Source organism: Schistocerca serialis, chromosome 4, assembly GCF_023864345.2.
Source record: "Schistocerca serialis cubense isolate TAMUIC-IGC-003099 chromosome 4, iqSchSeri2.2, whole genome shotgun sequence".
Taxonomy (NCBI): Eukaryota; Metazoa; Arthropoda; class Insecta; order Orthoptera; family Acrididae; genus Schistocerca; species Schistocerca serialis.
In genome coordinates this window covers 168,167,496-168,188,029 of record NC_064641.1, presented here as the reverse complement: position 1 = coordinate 168,188,029, position 20,534 = coordinate 168,167,496, and the positions used below count along the sequence as shown (strand labels likewise).

At 38.9% G+C, this 20,534-nt stretch overlaps 1 pseudogene; it reads left to right on the top strand.

The window, feature by feature from the left end:
* The first annotated feature begins 15,147 nt into the window (after positions 1-15,147).
* LOC126474334 (uncharacterized) lies at positions 15,148-16,644 on the top strand (annotated as a pseudogene).
* Positions 16,645-20,534: the final 3,890 nt, after the last annotated feature.

Below are 20,534 nucleotides of genomic sequence, written 5' to 3'. Positions count from 1 at the left end.
ATTTTGTAAAAGTAACTATGGCACAAAGCAACAGAGCAGTGTTAGCCTCTGAGAGGAATTTTGTGAAGTTGACCGTATTGTTCCTAATGGAAGTGGCTTATCGGAAATGAAAGTCAGAATTACGTTAATATTGGAAGTGACAAACAAAATTTTGCCTAGCTATACTGTTTATAGAATAAGGGAAACGGTCGCCAGCCTAATTAGGCAAGAGAAAGATTAACATTCTCGTTTATGAAAGTAGGTATAAGTAACTATAATGGACAACACAACAGACACAACCTAGACTTAGCAAGACGCGAGTGCAATGAACTCTAACACACATATGTTTTAAGATTGAAGCTAACAGTTAGAGCAGCAGGAACTATTTTCAAAATTATAACAGGTACTGAAAAACACTATCACTTTCAGGGTTTACACAAACTGAGTGGTCTTTATACTGTTAATATGCACACAAGAGAGACAAACACTTGGCATACATGAGAATGTAACGTTTCACAACTGCAGCTTTCTCACTTTTACTACAACGAAACACAATGTTGACAAAATTGCAAGGAATTGACTCTCCTTTTTAGAATTTACTACAGACAACAACGTGATCATTTACTTTATAAGACTCAGCCTAAAGTTTGAAGTTGGTAACAGCACTTTAAATAACAGTTTCAATAGGAAAATTATTATTGGACAAATAACATTTGCTTTAACTCACTCTGTTACCACATTAGCTTTAACTATCTTTCAAATAAGTTCAAGAGGCATTATTTAACAAAGCTCTAGGCTTCAACGTACTTTGAGTAAGGACACTCGGTAATCACTTTACTTCAAACGGAGAGGACCCTGAGAGGTGTTATGATGAGGAGTAAAATCAAGGTAGGTAAATAAATTCCGATATGAATTACCTTATATTTCAGCACACTAACACATCCATTAGGCTGATCCTTCACTGTACATCAATATAGTATTACGTTACAGTGATTGCGCAATGTGGTGGCAACTGCATGTTGGTAGGTGGAATTACAGGTAGAATTGCCGGACTTTATCGTATCTTCATGGCGATGATTCATACAAGTTCCAGAATAGATCCAGCTATTTATCCACCCATCCGAGGCATTGGAAAGAAGCAGTAAAAGCCTCTCTCTGAATCAGCATGATATGCACCTTTACATTGACAGTGCACAGACTGGTAGCTCCTTTCCGACTGGTGGCTCGTCTCCGACTGACTATCAGTTCCACCTTCTCCACCTACGCCAACCACAATTTGCGCGCGCTATGCATTTCCGTTCCAGAGGGGAACCACTACACCATTTACATACAAACTAACTAAGAACCCTAAGTGAGGATCAGCAATTTACATAACAGCAAACAAATACATTAAATAAAACAGAACATTTTCACATATTGACACTTCTACAAAAAATTATTCACACAAAATTACAATTACATACAAAAGTTCTGTTCCCTCCAAATGGGACAAAGAATACAAATTGCAGATACACTACTTTGCATAGAATCAAATCACGACATCAAAGGTTTGACAAAGAAAAGAATACACAATTTTATGCTATCGATTTGAACACATTCACAGGCGATCAACAATGTAACATTAAATAAAGCAAAATGAATCCATACAGCATAAGAGCTGTGGTGTTACACATGCCCCATGTTTCGTTGAAGTTTCCGATCAGGGATACTTCAAGGAAACATCCATAACACCTAAGTGGTGCTGGCTGCAAAAAAAAATTTATTCCATCCAACTTCAGTTGGGAGAAAAAAAAACACACACACACACACACACGTTACAAATATACAGTATATACACTAAGAAATTGCATGTATTTCTTCCAAAATATTTTCAAAGTAAAATATCTAAAGCAATTTTCAATTTCACACTGGTTTAAGGAAACTAATTTTGCACCATTACACAAGATATCTTTAAGCATGTTCTTTTCATACACACACAGTTCAATTAATAGGCAATCAGTACACAAACTCATCTACATATAAGTAGAATAGGAAAAGCCTTTAAATAATATGAAAAAAAAATTTAAACACATATACAATAACACAGGACATTCTAAGTTAGCAAAACAGAAGTTTGTCTCTCAATAATTATAGAGGAATGTAAAATTTCACAGACACACAAGCATATTAATGATCACAGTATATTTTACAAGGTTCAGCAATTAATGAAGTATTGAAAATTTCAGTTTGCATCCGGATATGCACAATTATTTATACAAACAACTATGAGAAACCTTTTCCAACTGACTCCTTAAATACCAAAGTAACTTTGCAAGGTTGTTTCAAAATAATTAACTTTAAAGCTGCTCTTCATTAATAGCAGTCCAAAATATTTGTTACACATAAACACACTAACATATTCAGAGCCTATCTTTAATCATCACTGCTGTGTTTCAAAACAAGGCAGTCCAAAACTTTATGTTATTTCAAAAAACCTAGTATCAAAAACATCTACATCCATTTAAATAAGATTCCCTATACATTTTATAATAACTTTTCACTGACTTCAATAAGAATAGTCAGTTTATAACATATTGCTCAAAAAAACCTAACTTAATTCACTGCTTGCCTCAGCACTAGCAGTCCATGTTACACATTCTACCCATTATTGGTTTAGCAGTCTTTTTACATACACATTTAGACACAAAAACACAATTTAGATTAAGAATACACAAAAAACACATTTTTAAATTGACACACTGCCCCATCCTCTAGGTTTGGCAGTTCATGACCACTTATCAGCTCCTTGCCCCACAATGGCAAGTCCTTTGGTTACTGCTCACATCGTATATTTTGTAGTCCTTAGCATCAGGACCACAGCATTTTTATTATTTTGTCTTGTTTTACTGCCCATCAACATATTTTTGAGCAGTTTATTGTCATCACTTCCAGGTTTTTTTTTTATAATTCTGACACACTTTTGGTAAAATTTGCATTATTGGTATAAAACATGAAACCTGTAACTTTGAAACAGCAATTAGACACTGGTAACAAAACCATTTCTTTTCAAATGACACAATCAGGTAACATATACATTAATCGAGAAAGAATTAAATGTCATATTCAGGATCAAGTTAGGATAAAGTATTTCGTACTACTCCTTTATCATTGCTTTTCCACACACAGTTAGGTCTTTACATACATCAAGATCAGGACAATAATTTCATATCCTATTGCAAGTGATTTCTACCAACTCTTTTGCTGGCACTAGACACATACCTCACATCTACTTTACACATACCTTAGCCCGGTTCATCTCCTCAGTTTTAAACACATATACAGTTTTTCAACACCATATTTGCCCCTTTCCTTTTCAAAAACCTTTACATTTAATTATATTATGGCATTCATTTACCTTTTCTTTTCAATATTCTTACCTTTTCTCATCCATATTTCTCTTTCCAATTACTTTTTAATTTCATTTTTCCTTTACAGTACCCACTATATTTTCATTATTCTTTGCCATTTTCTAGTGTACCCATATTATTTTTCCATTTACTTGTCCACAAACAATACATAATATCTTACATCATTGCCACACTATTCAATACACTCTGATAGAGAAGAAGGAAAGAAGATAGTAAAAGTTCTGAATGATGAAGAGGAAGGTTGGCAGCACGAAAAGAAATGGAAGTAGTGCTAGCAACGACTCGGGTCCCTGGTGCTCGTCAGGCACCTGACAATGCAAAGAGTGCATTGCTCCCTGAGGGTTAATAACCCTCTTCTGAGGACATGTATCTTTAATTAAACCACATACTGCAAACATAAGCCCTTTCTGAATTTTAAGTATATTAGAAATAAATTATTATCTTGAAGAATTCTTTGCACTTTCATTAAGTTACCATAAGCATATTTATTCATAAAGTTTTCATGTTTCTCACACTACATGACCCTCTCATCATAATTAGACTGGCAACAGTAAGTGTTCAATTGAAAATAAACATTTCCTAAGCAAAGTTAAACAGTACACTATAATAAATAAGCAACAACCTCCAACAGGACTCAAGAACAACAAAACAACAATCCACTTTCAGGTAACACTCAGATATAATAATAATAATAATAATAAAGTCATGCATTATATTAACAACATATATACAAATACAGCACCCTGCCTCCAGTCTCTTTATTAACAAGGCAGTCTTTTATGGTTCATAAAACAGTTACTAAGTCTGGTGGCTTTTTAGGCCTCCTACTTTCTACATCTTTCACTAACCTATTCAGATCTTGCCAACGTTTTGTTTCATCAGGTGGTTCTTTTTGTTCCTGTGTCTCACACTTACTCAAAACATTAGTTAAAACTTGCCCCAATATAGTGTTATCATGAGGTTCTTTTTGTTCCTGTGATTCACACTCTTTCAAAACATTTGTTAAGGCTTGCCCCAGTATAGTATCATCCGGAGGTTCCTGCAAATTATGCCCCTGTGTTACATTACTAAATAATTCATTCGGTTTTGGCCCAGTTCTACTTCCTGTATCTTGCTTTGGAAAAATGTCACTAATTTTCTCATACCCTCTTTCAGTAAAAGTATATTCACTTTCATTTACACCTGATAATTCATCTTCACTGGAGTCATCACTACTCTTTTCCTCACCATCAGAATTACTTAAGTACTCGACTTTTGAACAATAGGGAAAGTTGGTATATTCATTCTTATCTGTATTCATATACCCTTCATTATCTGAACTATCACTGATTTCATTTTTGTCGTCAGATTCCAGGAGGAAAGCAACTTTTAGACAGTGGAGCAGATTATCACTAGATGTTTCAGCCACTTCGTTTTTCGACTCATATTCTACACAATGCACATCGTTTGGACAGTCAGACACTTCTGTTGTATCACTTTGAACGATTTCAGCCTTAACTTCATACTTAGTATAATCGTCACATACTTCAATAACTTTCATTTCATTTTCTTCCATGCTGTCATTTTCAGGTAATCGTGCGAAATTCTTACTAGACCCTTCTGCATTATAATCACAGAACACCTTTCCATTAACAACAATTTCGTCTGCACTGCTTATAATGTCATGATTACTAACGTCCTCCTCTACCTCATTTTTGCCTATTATTAATTGTGCACACGTCTTTTGCGTGGCATATTCTACCTCCATTTCCTCTTTATTCATCACAACCTCCCCCACATTTACGTCTTTTACTTCATACACATCATTAACAGTACAAATGTTCTCCCTTCCACTCGCCTTTTCTGGCTCCCTTTCATTCTTAAAAAAAGTCTTTTCACACGATTCCGATACCGAGTTATCATTATCATATGACATATTAACTTTATTTTCATCTCTACATTCATCTACTACTGAAACCGGCCATCGGAAGTGTCCGATCCCGCCTCTTCTGTCTCTCTCTACGGCAGCCATCTTGTTCCGACGTCTGCCATTTGTGTCTGCTGCCAAGTGCAATGTACGCTGCTTCGGCAACGGCTGGCCCGAGCACGAACGGTCACGTGACTTCGCACTGGGAACGCCACTATGTATCATTCCGCGCCCGTCTGCTATAGGCGCGCCCTTAACCATCCTGCCCCGTAGTTCACGTCTTTCCTTCTCGAATCTAATATTTGGCATCTTTTCTTTGGGCCCAAAATCGGTTTCCGCGTGAATCCGGCCCGTAACACACGCGGTTTTCAGTTTTCCATTTCTTCTCTATTTTGGAAATTCCGCGTCATGTATCCTCTACCGCGCGTAGTGTAATTTCCTCTACCTCTCGCACGACCTCTTTGAATCGTGTTTACACGAAATCTACCGTTTTCCTGTCGTTCAGCTTGGTCCTTACTTTCTCGCGAATAATTATTGCTATTATGGGGACGGTCCTCGCGATTTCTTCGCCAATGATCTTCATCTTCTACCCTTTCCAAGAACGCAGAAAAACTACTGTGTGTACTCCCAACATATCGTTTCGAATCCTCAGGCAGTTTCTGCCAAAGAACCCAAACGATCTCAGCTTCAGTTCTTCTAGCCTTCAAATGTATCAGTTTTCTGTACCATGATTCGCAGAATTCTTTCATGGTTTGCCTACCTCTGATGTCATACAACCTGGCCATTAGAAATTCACGCCACAATTGGTCTTGTTTTTGTTCTGACCAGTATTCGTCAATAAATTTTTGTTTGAAAGTTTCAAAAGACATCTGGTTAGTATCAAGATTCAACCCCCACCTTTTTGCTTCTCCTGTTAATGCACTGATTATGACATTAATTTTTTCCTGATCAGACAAATATTCAGGAAAATTTCTTTCGCAATTCTTTACAAAGTCTAGGGGGTGCCATCCGTTATGCCTCTTTGCAGGGTCGAATTTCTCTTCGCCCTCTAATATTTTACTGAGAGGCATTCTTTCAGTAAAATGTGTAGGTCCGGTTTGTATTTTCCTTTCCAAGTCATACACTTTGCCTTGGATTTGTGAAGTGTTATGCTCATACTTCTTTTCGCAAGTAATAATCTGTTTGGTCAGAGCTCTGCTTGTTTCTGTTACAGACTGTTTGATCTGTGCAAATTCCGCGTTACACTCTGTTTGTATTTCGGGTTTAATACCGAATACCTTTTCGTCAACCTTAGTACAGACTAAGGGTTCAATTTGATCTTGAATTTTAATTACTTCAGAGTCAAATCTTTCGTTAATGTCATCAATTTGTCCTTGTATGTTGGCAATATTGCCATTGATGACAGTAATTTCGCTTTTGAGGTTTTTAATTTCATTACTCACAATGTCTACTTTTACATCAACTTTCTCAATCTGTTTACTAATATCACTACCCTGTGCTGCAATTAGCTGTCTTTGTTCTACATTTTGTTGCCCTAGTGCTGCGATTTGTACCTTAATACTGTCATTTTCTGCTGCATTTTGCTGTCCCTGTGCTGCAATTTGTGCCTTAATATTGTCATTTTGCGCAGACAGTATTCTAAGCAAATCAGTCAGATCTAGTGTCTTTTCACTTTTAGATTCTACTGCCTTTTCGTGTTCAGATCCTACACCCCTTTCTGGTTTTGGTGATTCAAACATATCCCTCGATTCATCAGCATAGCCACTGTCTTCGACAACATCGCCTACATTGTCTTGCTTAGTACGCGCTACACACATAGCTTCGATCTGTTTATTAATGTCTGTGTGATAACGTACGTAATTTAACTCGCGCGTCATGCCATCTGTTGGTGTGCTGCCTGAACTGCTCTCGGTTGCATTTTGCTCTCGCGCGTCTAAATTTATTTCTAATTTCCTGTCCATTTTAGCTATTATTAAGTACTGATACCTTTTATTTTTAATTTAAACTGAACTTTCACTACTAGTTCTGTCAAGTAATGTACAGGTTCGTGCCGCTGGACGTTTTATGTTCACTCAATGTTTGTCAAATGCTAACTACTTATAATTTTTTCCGTCTGTAGGTGCAAACTGAACAACGTCCTGTCACGCGGCGCCACGTATAACACTCCCCGTCTGCTAACTACTGTACCATAACCTCAATGCCAGAAGCAGGTTGTAACATAAAACAATTTTGTAAAAGTAACTATGGCACAAAGCAACAGAGCAGTGTTACCCTCTGAGAGGAATTTTGTGAAGTTGACCGTATTGTTCCTAATGGAAGTGGCTTATCGGAAATGAAAGTCAGAATTACGTTAATATTGGAATAGTGACAAACAAAATTTTGCCTAGCTATACTGTTTATAGAATAAGGGAAACGGTCGCCAGCCTAATTAGGCAAGAGAAAGATTAACATTCTCGTTTATGAAAGTAGGTATAAGTAACTATAATGGACAACACAACAGACACAACCTAGACTTAGCAAGACGCGAGTGCAATGAACTCTAACACACATATGTTTTAAGATTGAAGCTAACAGTTAGAGCAGCAGGAACTATTTTCAAAATTATAACAGGTACTGAAAAACACTATCACTTTCAGGGTTTACACAAACTGAGTGGTCTTTATACTGTTAATATGCACACGAGAGAGACAAACACTTGGCATACATGAGAATGTAACGTTTCACAACTGCAGCTTTCTCACTTTTACTACAACGAAACACAATGTTGACAAAATTGCAAGGAATTGACTCTCCTTTTTAGAATTTACTACAGACAACAACGTGATCATTTACTTTATAAGACTCAGCCTAAAGTTTGAAGTTGGTAACAGCACTTTAAATAACAGTTTCAATAGGAAAATTATTATTGGACAAATAACATTTGCTTTAACTCACTCTGTTACCACATTAGCTTTAACTATCTTTCAAATAAGTTCAAGAGGCATTATTTAACAAAGCTCTAGGCTTCAACGTACTTTGAGTAAGGACACTCGGTAATCACTTTACTTCAAACGGAGAGGACCCTGAGAGGTGTTATGATGAGGAGTAAAATCAAGGTAGGTAAATAAATTCCGATATGAATTACCTTATATTTCAGCACACTAACACATCCATTAGGCTGATCCTTCACTGTACATCAATATAGTATTACGTTACAGTGATTGCGCAATGTGGTGGCAACTGCATGTTGGTAGGTGGAATTACAGGTAGAATTGCCGGACTTTATCGTATCTTCATGGCGATGATTCATACAAGTTCCAGAATAGATCCAGCTATTTATCCACCCATCCGAGGCATTGGAAAGAAGCAGTAAAAGCCTCTCTCTGAATCAGCATGATATGCACCTTTACATTGACAGTGCACAGACTGGTAGCTCCTTTCCGACTGGTGGCTCGTCTCCGACTGACTATCAGTTCCACCTTCTCCACCTATGCCAACCACAATTTGCGCGCGCTATGCATTTCCGTTCCAGAGGGGAACCACTACACCATTTACATACAAACTAACTAAGAACCCTAAGTGAGGATCAGCAATTTACATAACAGCAAACAAATACATTAAATAAAACAGAACATTTTCACATATTGACACTTCTACAAAAAATTATTCACACAAAATTACAATTACATACAAAAGTTCTGTTCCCTCCAAATGGGACAAAGAATACAAATTGCAGATACACTACTTTGCATAGAATCAAATCACGACATCAAAGGTTTGACAAAGAAAAGAATACACAATTTTATGCTATCGATTTGAACACATTCACAGGCGATCAACAATGTAACATTAAATAAAGCAAAATGAATCCATACAGCATAAGAGCTGTGGTGTTACAAACTCCCTTAACATACCTCGACCTGAACCACTTCCTGCACGTGAACAGATGACACCATATGTTATATTGGCCGACGAAGCATTTGCTTTGCATGAGAATGTGATGAAACCATACGCAGGCGTCTATGCGAAAGGCACAAAGGAGACAACATTCAACTATCGACAATCAAGGGCCCGTCGAGTTGTCAAAAATTGTTTTGGAATCCTGACATCCGTTTTTAGGGTCACGAAGAAACCAATGCTTCTGGACCCAGAAAAAGCCAGTGTTACTGTAGTGACAACTATTTACTTGCATAATTATTTGAGACAGAGCAAGAAATCTTCCAGTTTGTATGCTCCAGACGGCACAGGGACAGTGAGCTGCCAGATGGTACTTTAGTGGAAGGAACATGGTGACGGGAAGGACAACCAATGTCATTATGCAATTTAAAGGCAGTGTCAAGAAAAAGTTCGTCAAATACCCGAGCTATTCGCGAAGAGATAGCCGACTATTTTATCAAAAATGGACGTATACCTTGGCAAGATGAGGCAGCACGAAAGCATATACGTGTTTGTTATCACTACACCGTTGTGAAGACCACACTTTGGCCTAATTATCTAGTGTGTTAAAGTGCTAATAGAATCTCACTCTATATTATAGATAATTGTTACATAACATGTACGTACATAATCTGTGTTTATCAGCCCTGAAACAATAGTGCGGTGTTATAATAAATGTAAATGGGAACCTGTGTTGTTACAAACATTTTTTATGAATAGTTACCTTTTCCAGTGCCCCTCGACTTCTTCATTTTCATTTCTCCCTTCTGTAGGAAGACAACAATGACGTCATTCTTTTTTTTTGCTTCGTCGATTCCACAGCCGACGCCACTCGCGAACCACTGCCAAGCATCACTTTTTTTGGTTTTCATGTGGTAATTATTGTCTTTTGGGTCCCACAGTTCCGGCCTTTGTCTATACAGCTCTATGAGGTTCTCACTTTGCTTCCGGTCCCATTCCATAACGAGGACGCCTACGCGAGAACACACGACCTGTCACCGCGAATTGACGCACGCAATAAACTACCGGGCCCGCCAGCCGAAGCTCCGTCTAAACAGAGCGTGCGCAAACGCGCCACTACGTTTGATGTACCGACAACAGCCGGAAAAGGTTGGTTACAGCGCGCATACACAAGCTCTTGAATCTAAGATATTGTTGTCACGCTTCGCAGCGCACGGATTAGCGAGTGGCAGTTTTGAAGCCAGTGTAGGAGCCCGCCTCCTGTGGTGCGCACGTGTCTTGGGCGAGGGGTCGTCGCCGAGCTGCCGTACTGCTGTGTCCGCCAGCGGCGACACAGGATTTGGTACTGAGTTGATATTTTTTATAATTTGCAGCACGCTTATTAATTTAAAGAAAAAGGGTTTGTGCATGTGTGTAGCAGGAGACCGTAATTTTGATAATGATAGGAGTTGAATTTGTACTGGTAGATAGGACAGTTTGGCTGTGGAAGTGGAAGGGTAGCCCACAACATAGACAACAGTATTCACAATTACAAGCACCCAAGCTTTAATGACCTTCCAGCAATAAAGACTCTTAACAAATCTCAATTAAGCAAGGACATAAACTTGGTTACAAACATATGTTAACCTTCAACCAGTGAATAACACTAATAAAGAATTACCAATCAATAAAACGTAGATAAAGGACTGCTTTACAAGAATGCTTAAATTAAATAAAGTCATGAAAGCTAAGTTACAAATTTTATGTTAAGCTTCAACAGGTGAATAACCACAATAAAAAATTCTCATTTAAATAAAACAGATAGGAAAATGCCTTACCAAAATGCTTGAATTGTGTAAAATCATGAAAAGCTCAGTTACAACTTTTCTCACAACTACTTAGGAATTTACTGCAAATAAACAAATTTGATCTGTTTAATCAGAAGGTAACTGCCAAGTCCAAGCGGCCGAAGCCACTCAGAGCGGACGACCGCCGCAACGCTGGTCATCAACCGACATCGTCACGGTCCAGTGGCCACCGTGCTAAAAACAGACTAACGTTTCGGTAAGCGACCGACAACAACACAGGAGTAACAGTGACTGAAAGTCGGCGTACGCCTCACGAAACACGGCACACCCTGAACCGGGAGCAGGCACAGCTGACTAGCGGCCATACAACCGCGAGCAAACAAATCTCACGCCGCCCGTACTAACGCGGGAAATGATAGCGAGCGACAAGACGCCACGCGCAAAGCAGCAACCGTGTCTACCCCTCGACCACAGATTGTGCCCTGTCTCCTTGTCTATGATAATACAATTTATAGCACACAAGAAACGGTTTAATAATGGCATTAGTTCAACGTAAGATCAGTTAACAGTTAGGTCCAGTAAAGATTTACCCACGGATTTACCTTTAAACAAATTTCCGGACCACCGGTGGAAATTAGTAAACTTGGCCTAAGTTTTTACCAGACCGATATACAAGAAATCAAATTAAACAATAGCCAAAATACAGTCACGATACGCAAACCCTTCAAGACCTTGCTATCTTACAGTTATCATTAACCGCGAAACATACACAAATGAATGACAAGAAATTCACCATTGAAAGCAAAAAAAACTCACCACAAAGGTTAAATTAATTAATTTGCAGACGAGCCAGTCACTGAAAGCTCAGTTTCACAAGATTAGGGCTAACCTCACTCGGCAGCAATACATTTGTGTGCATGATAACTAGGTTGCCCAAACAGGATTCCAAAACCTAAAACAGGTCACACGTTAGCTGTCTTGTTCTCGGATACTAGGCACCACCGGGCTAAGACCATCGCGACGAAAAATAAATCTCTGAAATTACAGCTGCCTGCAGCAAAACAAATGAGTCAGGGTGCATGAACGTAAAGCACAACCCACTGTTCCAGCCGGAGCGTAACTTTTCAATGCACATACGGACAGAAGAACACACGTGGACATAAAGGGAGCAGCAGATGCGTACCAAGCAAACTATAATGAGCCAAGATACGACCCACGTCACGTCCACAAACCGGAGCACTGCTCCCGGAGCTGGTGTCTGCTCGCTGGACTGCCGCAACTCTCTGTCCCCCGGAAAGCGATGCTGACTGCCGCCTTGCTCAACGCTCCCTTCTCGGCCGCGCACAACAACTCTTCTCTTGTCGCCTCAGAGTGCGGCCGCTGTCCGTTCTCCCCTGTTGTCCGGCCCAGACTCTTTACTCGCACTCACTCCCCCGTTAGGACCCGCTCCGAGAGGAGGCGCTCGCGATCGCACATAGTGCCAACCTCAACCAGAGGAGCAATCGACAGCGTCTTGCACCCGAGAGCCGCGCCACGGCTCAGAATTCTTAAGGGAAACCATTGTTATGCGAATAGATTAAGTATTGGTTTCTGTCATTGATGTCTTTTGAAATTGTGAGGAAATTGTTTCACTATGTATTTAATTGAGAAGTATTTCAGTCTGTCTCAAGAGTTTGATTAATTTGCAGTATTGCTTTAATGCCACTGGAGGCAGATTTACATACAATACGACAATTCAAAGAGCTTCTAGCGTTTTGTTAATTGAATGAGAAAGAATCGCTTTCAGAATATAGTTTTTGAAAAAAAGGAATTACTTGTTTGGGTTATCATTTATCGAGTTTAGATTTGAACAAACCCTTTCTCTTGAATTATATGTAGTTGTAGTAAGCAGCAGCAGCCGCAGCAACAGCAGGAGCCGCCATACAGAACATGCATTGCACTCAGCATGAATAATAGGTTTTTTTTTAAGTTTTTGTTGAATGATGGAATGCAGCAGATCAAGCAGTGGCAGCAGAAATACCAAGTAAGTTATCAGTTGCACACAGGACAAATTAAAACATAAATAAATAAATAAATAAATTAAGTTTAGGTGAACTCTGTAATAGTAAAGTTAACACGAGTAGAAGCACGAGATTTTCAGTATACTTTTTTTTAATTTTATTTATTTATTTTTAATTTATTTTATTTATTTATTTATTTATTTATTTATTTTTTTTTGGACGTCTCGTAGTTAGATATGCTTCGTCTTTCTACTGCCAACTGCAAGCTTACGCAACAGTAATCATCAGTGGAGACGCAGCATTTTGATCGCTTGCGCACTGCTTTGTATTAACACAAAATTTTATTGCAGCAGTTTTGTCTTTGAATTTGTTGGTGCATTGTGTAATAGTTAATTGAACAGTGGAATTTCTAGGATAGCGGTGTATTTTAGCGAGCACAAAATAATATGGAAAATAATGCAGATGCTCCTGCAAACGCGAACGTAGATACGGTTGCGAACATGAACGTAGGAGCGGTTTGAAACGCAGTTTGCGAACATTCAGAACAGAGAGTAGAAAATTCTTTTTAGAATATTGGGATCCGGGAATTTCCGAACAATACCGTGGAGAATCGGAATGTAGGCGATCATTTGCCAACAATTCGTGATGAACAACTGTGTGATACACGCAACTTAGGACATGACAATAGTCACGCAAACCGAACTCATTATGAGAAATTCCATCGATGCTTCCGCCTCAAAACTGGAGAGTAATTTTGTTTTCCCCACTTTCGGCGGAAATTCAGGTTTGGTTGCCACTCCGATAGAGCGGAGTAGTTTTGCCTTTCCTTCTGTTAGTGGAAATGCAGGAACTTCTTCTGCTTTAACAGAGAAGAGTAACGTTGTACTCCCTGCCCCAGTAATGATGTTTCACAATTATTACTGAGTAAACTCACTGAATTTAATGACTGACAGAAGAGTAAACTCACTGAATTTAACAACAATAATGCAAAGAATGTCAAATCGCTTCAGAACGAAATTAACGAGAATTTCACATTGTTTCGGAGTGAGGTGAATGACAATTTAAATAGTAATTTTGAAGAAAAGGACCAGTCAGTTGAAAAGTCAGGTACGTCAAGAATTCAAATCAGATATTAATAATCTTGTATCCTGACTTGATCACGTACAAAATGTTGATATTGTTGAAGTGAAACGACAGGCGTCACAACAAGAACTGCAAGTAGAGGAATTAGCAAAAAATATTGAGTCATTGCAATTACAGACCACCAATGAAGTTTCAAAGATAGAAACTCAATTAATGACAGTAGCTAAACAGGGAGATTAATTATCCATGAAAGTGACGGAACTGAGCAGCTGGTCATTTGTACGATGTACGAAGCAAAAGTGAATATCGTACACGAACATACGAGAATTTTGCCAAAAACTTATTTTTTTTTTTTTAGCGTTTAATCCGATTGATAACTGGATTCGTTACAGACGACTTACTCTACACTATCCTATCCTAACTTAGTCTACAGACATCACAGAAACAAACATGCCCACAGGGGAACTCGAACCTTAGTAGTTGTGGGCTCGTGGCTCGTGACACCACACCAAGTCGTGTGGCTATGGAGGCGGGTCCAAATTGTTTACCAAATATACATTATTCACATTTGTTTGGAAAATAATCAATTCATCTGTTATATTTTAAAAATGATTAGAAACTGTTACGAATCCATGCAGTCTCTGTCAATCAACAAATTTCAGGCAGGAGAGAGAGCGCCAAACTACCGACATGACAAAACGATTAAAGTCGAGAAAGAGGCTTAGTTCAAAGCCTGGACCTGGAAAATAAATTAAATAAGCTAACAATAACGAATGACTTTGCTTTGCATGACATATTTCACTAAGCTCGAATTGTTAAGTTTCAGAAACAGAGCGGCCAACGAATCTCAAAGCACTAAATGGAACTTTAATCGAATATTATTGGAAAGCAATTAACAGTAGACCTAATTACCCTACAATAGTGTGGAATTGTTAAGTACAAACGAAAGACATTTCATCAGACGGTATTGTTTCGTTTTCAACAAACGATACTCTTAACAATGCGTATTTCGCGTACATTCATTACGAGTACGTTTAGCTGAATTCATTTACTGTGTAGTTTCTTTTTGTAAGTGTTTCGGGTTACTGTGTGTTACTGTGAGTGGAGAAATGGGAAGTGACAGTGAATATGAAAACACAAGCACGAAACTTTCGTGCGCGCCGGAGAAAAAAAGTCTAAAAAGAGGTGAAATCTCGAAGACAGAACGTCCTGTCCATCGACAACAAAAATTTCGTGATGAGTGGCTACATATGCCAGGTGTACGTAATTGGCTGGTGCACGATAGTGATCCGCTCATGGTGCGATGCAGATATTGCAATACCAGCATGGTTTCCGAAATCCATAATATTAAAACCCATTCCAGAAGTAAGAAGCACCTAAACATGGTGCAGTCTGCTACCGTGCGACTGCCTTCAGTTGTTCAATTTATCACAAACGCATAACCAGTTAAGAGTAAGGTTGCTAAAGCTGAAATCAAATTATCAGCATTCTTAGCAGAACATAATGTGGCATTTTTAGCTGTTGACCGTTTATCCAGTTTGTTAAAAGATATTTTTCCAGACTCGGATATTGCAAGTGCAATGACTCTTAAACGGTACAAAGCACGTTCCATTGTTTCTAATGTTATTGGGACGTCACACAAAGAAGTGTTGGCGAAAAAACTACAACACGTCAAATTTAGCATAATGACGGACGAGTCCACCGATATCGGAACTGTGAAAAATTCCTGTGTGGCGATCCGCTTTTATGACAAAGATTCAGGTGAGTAATAATAAGAGCCAGTTTTGAAATAATAACCTAATTAATTCTAAAATAAATTTTCCTGTTAAGTTACCATTTTGTATCACTTCTCCTTTTACAGGTTGTATTGAAATAAGTTTTGGGAGCTATATAAAGTTTATGAAGATGGAGACTTAAATGTTGAGAAAGATTTCAACAGCATAACATTCCAATTGCTAATATTATTGACTTTGGAGCAGATGGTTGCAATACTATGATGGGAGTTCGTAATTCTGTTGCAAGCAGTTTCTGAGATAGCTGACCGGGAATTTTTGTAATGAAGTGTGTTTGTCATTCGGTGCATATGCGCAAGCGAGGCGTGCAAGAACCTTCCAAGAGCTTGTGAGGACCTCGCGAGGAATATTAATGGTTTTTTCAAACCCAGTGCGAAGAGGCAGGCAGAGTTCAAGGAATTTCAGGTATTGTAGCATTTTATATCTCATAGACTTTATTTTACGTCCGATCGTGTGGAAATAGGCTAAATATTATGTTTTGGTTGGCTCTGAGCACTATGGGACTTAACATCTGTGGTCAGCAGTCCTCTAGAACTTAGAACTACTTAAGCCAAACTAACCTAAGGACATCACACACATCCATGCCCGAGGCAGGATTCGAACCTGCGACCGTAGCAGTCGCGCGGTTCCGGACTGAGTGCCTAGAACCGCGAGACCACCGCGGCCGGCGATTATGTTTTATTCCAGGTATTTTAAAACTTGGAACCACACCAATTACTACATCCTTCACAGACACGTTGATTGTCAATGATCGCGGTTGTTAGTACAGTGCTGGAAAACTGGAATGCTCTAATGCTGTTTTTTAACCAATAACAGCTTTCTGAGGGAGTTCTAAGTGCTGAACAAGTTTTTAACTGTTTACATGACTCCTTAGCAAAAAGGTATTATATGTTCTTAGAATGGATTCTACCAAAATTTACTACTTTCAACGAGTATTTCCAGTCTAGAGCAGTAGTAATTGCTGACCCTCATGACAAGATTAGAGCTCTCTATACAGAAATACTTCTGTATTTCATGAAACGCACTTATGTTGTGGGAAAAAATCTCAGTGATGTTGACCCAAAAAATGCAGCTCATCATCTGGATGATTCACAACTGTATCTGGGTGTGAAAATTCTGAAGAACGTGGCACACCAGAGATAAAGAATCACCCACACCTTATCAAGGATTTTTATCATCGATGCAGGAACTTTCTTGTGGTGAGTACACCTCGTTTGGCTGGAATCATATATAATTTGTGTTTTATTATTTTCTATATATCTGTGTGTTTATGTGTGGCATACCGAATGAGAGGTATTAATTCTCAAATATTACAGACAGCTTCGTGCAGGATCAAATTACGGTATGATATGGAAGATAAAGTGCTGTCCACACTAGCGGCACTCAAACCTACAAATGCCCTGTCACAAGGTTTCCGAGATGCACAGCGAGCGCCACTACTGCCAGCTAAATAAAAGATTCAAACTACGGAAGGCATTAACTACTGATAGGCATACTTAGCAAATGAAAGATTTTAATAGAGAACAAATAATGTATTTACCTTAATAGTCATCAAAAGTCAAAATATATACAGCAGTTCATGACATCGATTTTTACAAATTTCAAAACTCCGCCATTGCTCTCCCCACATCCACCACTGCTGGCGGCTCACCTCCAACTGCGCAACACTACGCGCTGTTCACATCCAGCTGCCGCTGCCCAACACTACAATGGCAGACAACAATGCAAACTAGCCACAGACTGCACACAGCAAAGCCAGTGATTTTCATACAGTGCGGTACGTAACGTTGCCAATAAGAAAACAAACAGCCTACTTACATAGCCCCCATGCTCCCCACAAAAAATTTTACAAATTGTTTTGGGCAGTGGCCAATAATGATTTGATAAAATTTTCATAATTACAATAACAAAGAAATCAAATGCACACACTTATTGATACAGTGTTGGTTAAAAGCTAAAATTTTGTCACAGTCCATATAGATAGTCCCGATCATTCATCACAGTAAAACTGCCGTTTCATTTCTCAAAGTCTGAGCAGTAAAAGACAATGCACACGGAAGTAGTGGATTTCCATGCAGTCTTGAAGAAGTAGTATTGTCCTTCCAACGGAAAGACAGTGCTGACTCTTGACATGCTGACAGGTAATGGGCCACAACAGAGCAAACCCACAGCAGAGTCATTCGACGTTTTGAAGAATATTGGTAGGTAGGTCATCACAGAGCATACCCATTGTAGTCCTGGTAGAGATTACGATATTGGTGGGCCAGAAAAGGTGTAGACCCACTGTAGTCCTTGTAGAGATGGCCAGCAGCCATCTGTTGCGACTGTGCAGGTGCACAATCACCATCGAAGAGTCTTGCAGAGAAGATAGCAAGTCCATAAACCACCACTTGTGCACGCACAAAGTTTTTGGAATTGTCCTTAGAAGTCTTGCAGACAATATAGCAAGGCCATAAACCACCACTTGTACACTCACGAAGTATTTGGAATTATCCTTAGAACCAGCAATGCTGTTATCCAGTCCCTTGCTGAATTATTAACACACATGCAAACATTAACAGTCTCTACTTCTCACATATTGTCCATATACTATGACCAACAGAAACGTGTGCAGTGAAATGTAACTTAGTATGATATGATGAACTGGTGTCAATTACAATTTATGAAACGTCCCCTTTGAACAATTATACGAGACTGTGCTCAAACTGACACACAATATTTTTTTTAGCGCAACGCAATCTGACTTTCAGAAATCCCTACAAAAGAATGGCCCTTACTAACATTAACCTGTACCTTTCACAAATCACTTACCTCACAAAAATCTTCGTTACTCAAGCTACTGCAATACAGCGAGCGCCACTACTGCCAGCTAAATAAAAGATTCAAACTACGGAAGGCACTAACTACTGATAGGCATACTTAGCAAATGAAATATTTTAATAGAGAACAAACAATGTATTTACCTTAATAGTCATCAAAAGGTATAATATATACAGCAGTTCATGACATCCATTTTTACAAATTTCAAAACTCCGCCATTTCTCTCCCCACATCGACCACTGCTGGCGGCTCACCTCCAACTGCGCAACGCTACGCGCTGTTCACATTCAGCTGCCGCTGCCCAACACTACAATGGCCGACAACAATGCAAACTAGCCACAGACTGCACACAGCACAGCCAGTGATTTTCATACAGTGCGCTACGTAACGTTGCCAATAAGAAAACAAACAGCCTACTTACAATAGTTTTATTCATTTGTAAATAAGGTTTTGTAAAGCTGTATCGAATAAAAAATTTCCAAAACGTACGAGAATTTTTACAAAAAATACTAGAATTTCATGAGTTTGGTACGAGAATCGCGCTGTCTGGATATCACAACCTTGAGCAGGTTAGATACGAGGTCAAATGACACTCAGCCCGTTATGATCTCGGATACCGAAGAATTTCAGTCTCTGCAACGTTTCAAACAAGGTCAGATGACAATTAATCAGCAATACAAACATGACGTAAAAAATATACAGGAACGGCTTGTCAGCATCGAAGAAAAGATCGATCGCAACAATGACACTGGTAGGTCTGATAATTACCAAAATGGTAACGACAATGAGCGCGATAATTATGGAAATGCTGACCACTTTTCTCGTGAATATGACACGTTTGCGGGACGTAATGAAGGAAACGTGAGTCATGCTGTAAAAGAAAACTCATCTGCTAAGAAAAATGACAAGTTTGACTATAAGCATTTTCTCACAGTTAGGAAATTAAAAATTTTTCGGAATGCTAGTCACGAAATCCACCCTCGAGAGTGGTTACAACAATTTGACTATTCTTTATCACCAACATGGCCAATCGGCCACAAAGTGGAATTCATTTGCAGTTATCTCGTTGGAGAGCCTGCAACAAGAATGTACTCAATAGTACGTGAGTGTCACTCATATGGTGATTTTTATCACGCATTCTTGTCTGCCTACTGGTCAGAGACTACACAAGATCGTGTAAAACATTACATCATTATGATGCAACGTTATAAGCAGTCGAAATTTTTCACTCCAGTGCAATATTTTGAAAACATGATGCGCACTAACAGATATTTAACGAATCCGTACAGTCAGTCGGAGTTAATTCGTATCTGTTTGACAAAACTGCCGATCAGATTATGCCACAAAATTTTGGCAGGTAGGTGCAAAGATGACTTCGAGGCATTCCAAACTCTTTTGCAAGAATTAGAATTTGACAACTATGAAAACACACAAAGACATCACAGTAATCAGTATTGGGAAAATAATAATCCGTGGCGTGACCGTAAACGCGTATGGAACTCGGACGAACCTCACGCGTATAGGGCGCTATATGCGGTATCAACTGTATAACACAGATCATAGACGCCAGAGAAATGATTTTTATTATCATAGGAACTCTCAGTAATGTAATAGAGATCGCGGACCGCGAGAGCAAAGGCATTATGGAAATGAAAATTATTTTAGAAGGAATGGTCGCGGTAGAAACAACCGAAATTGCCGCGGACACGCAAATTACAATTCGGAATGCGGGGCTCATGCACAATACAGAGCATCGAGCCCACGTGATAATTATAGTCATAAGAATTATGAGAACCAAAACAGTTATGATGAGGGGACAAATCAAAATTGGCAGAATCACTGAAATTCCAATTTAGAGCGTGGCGACAATGTAGAAATCAGAC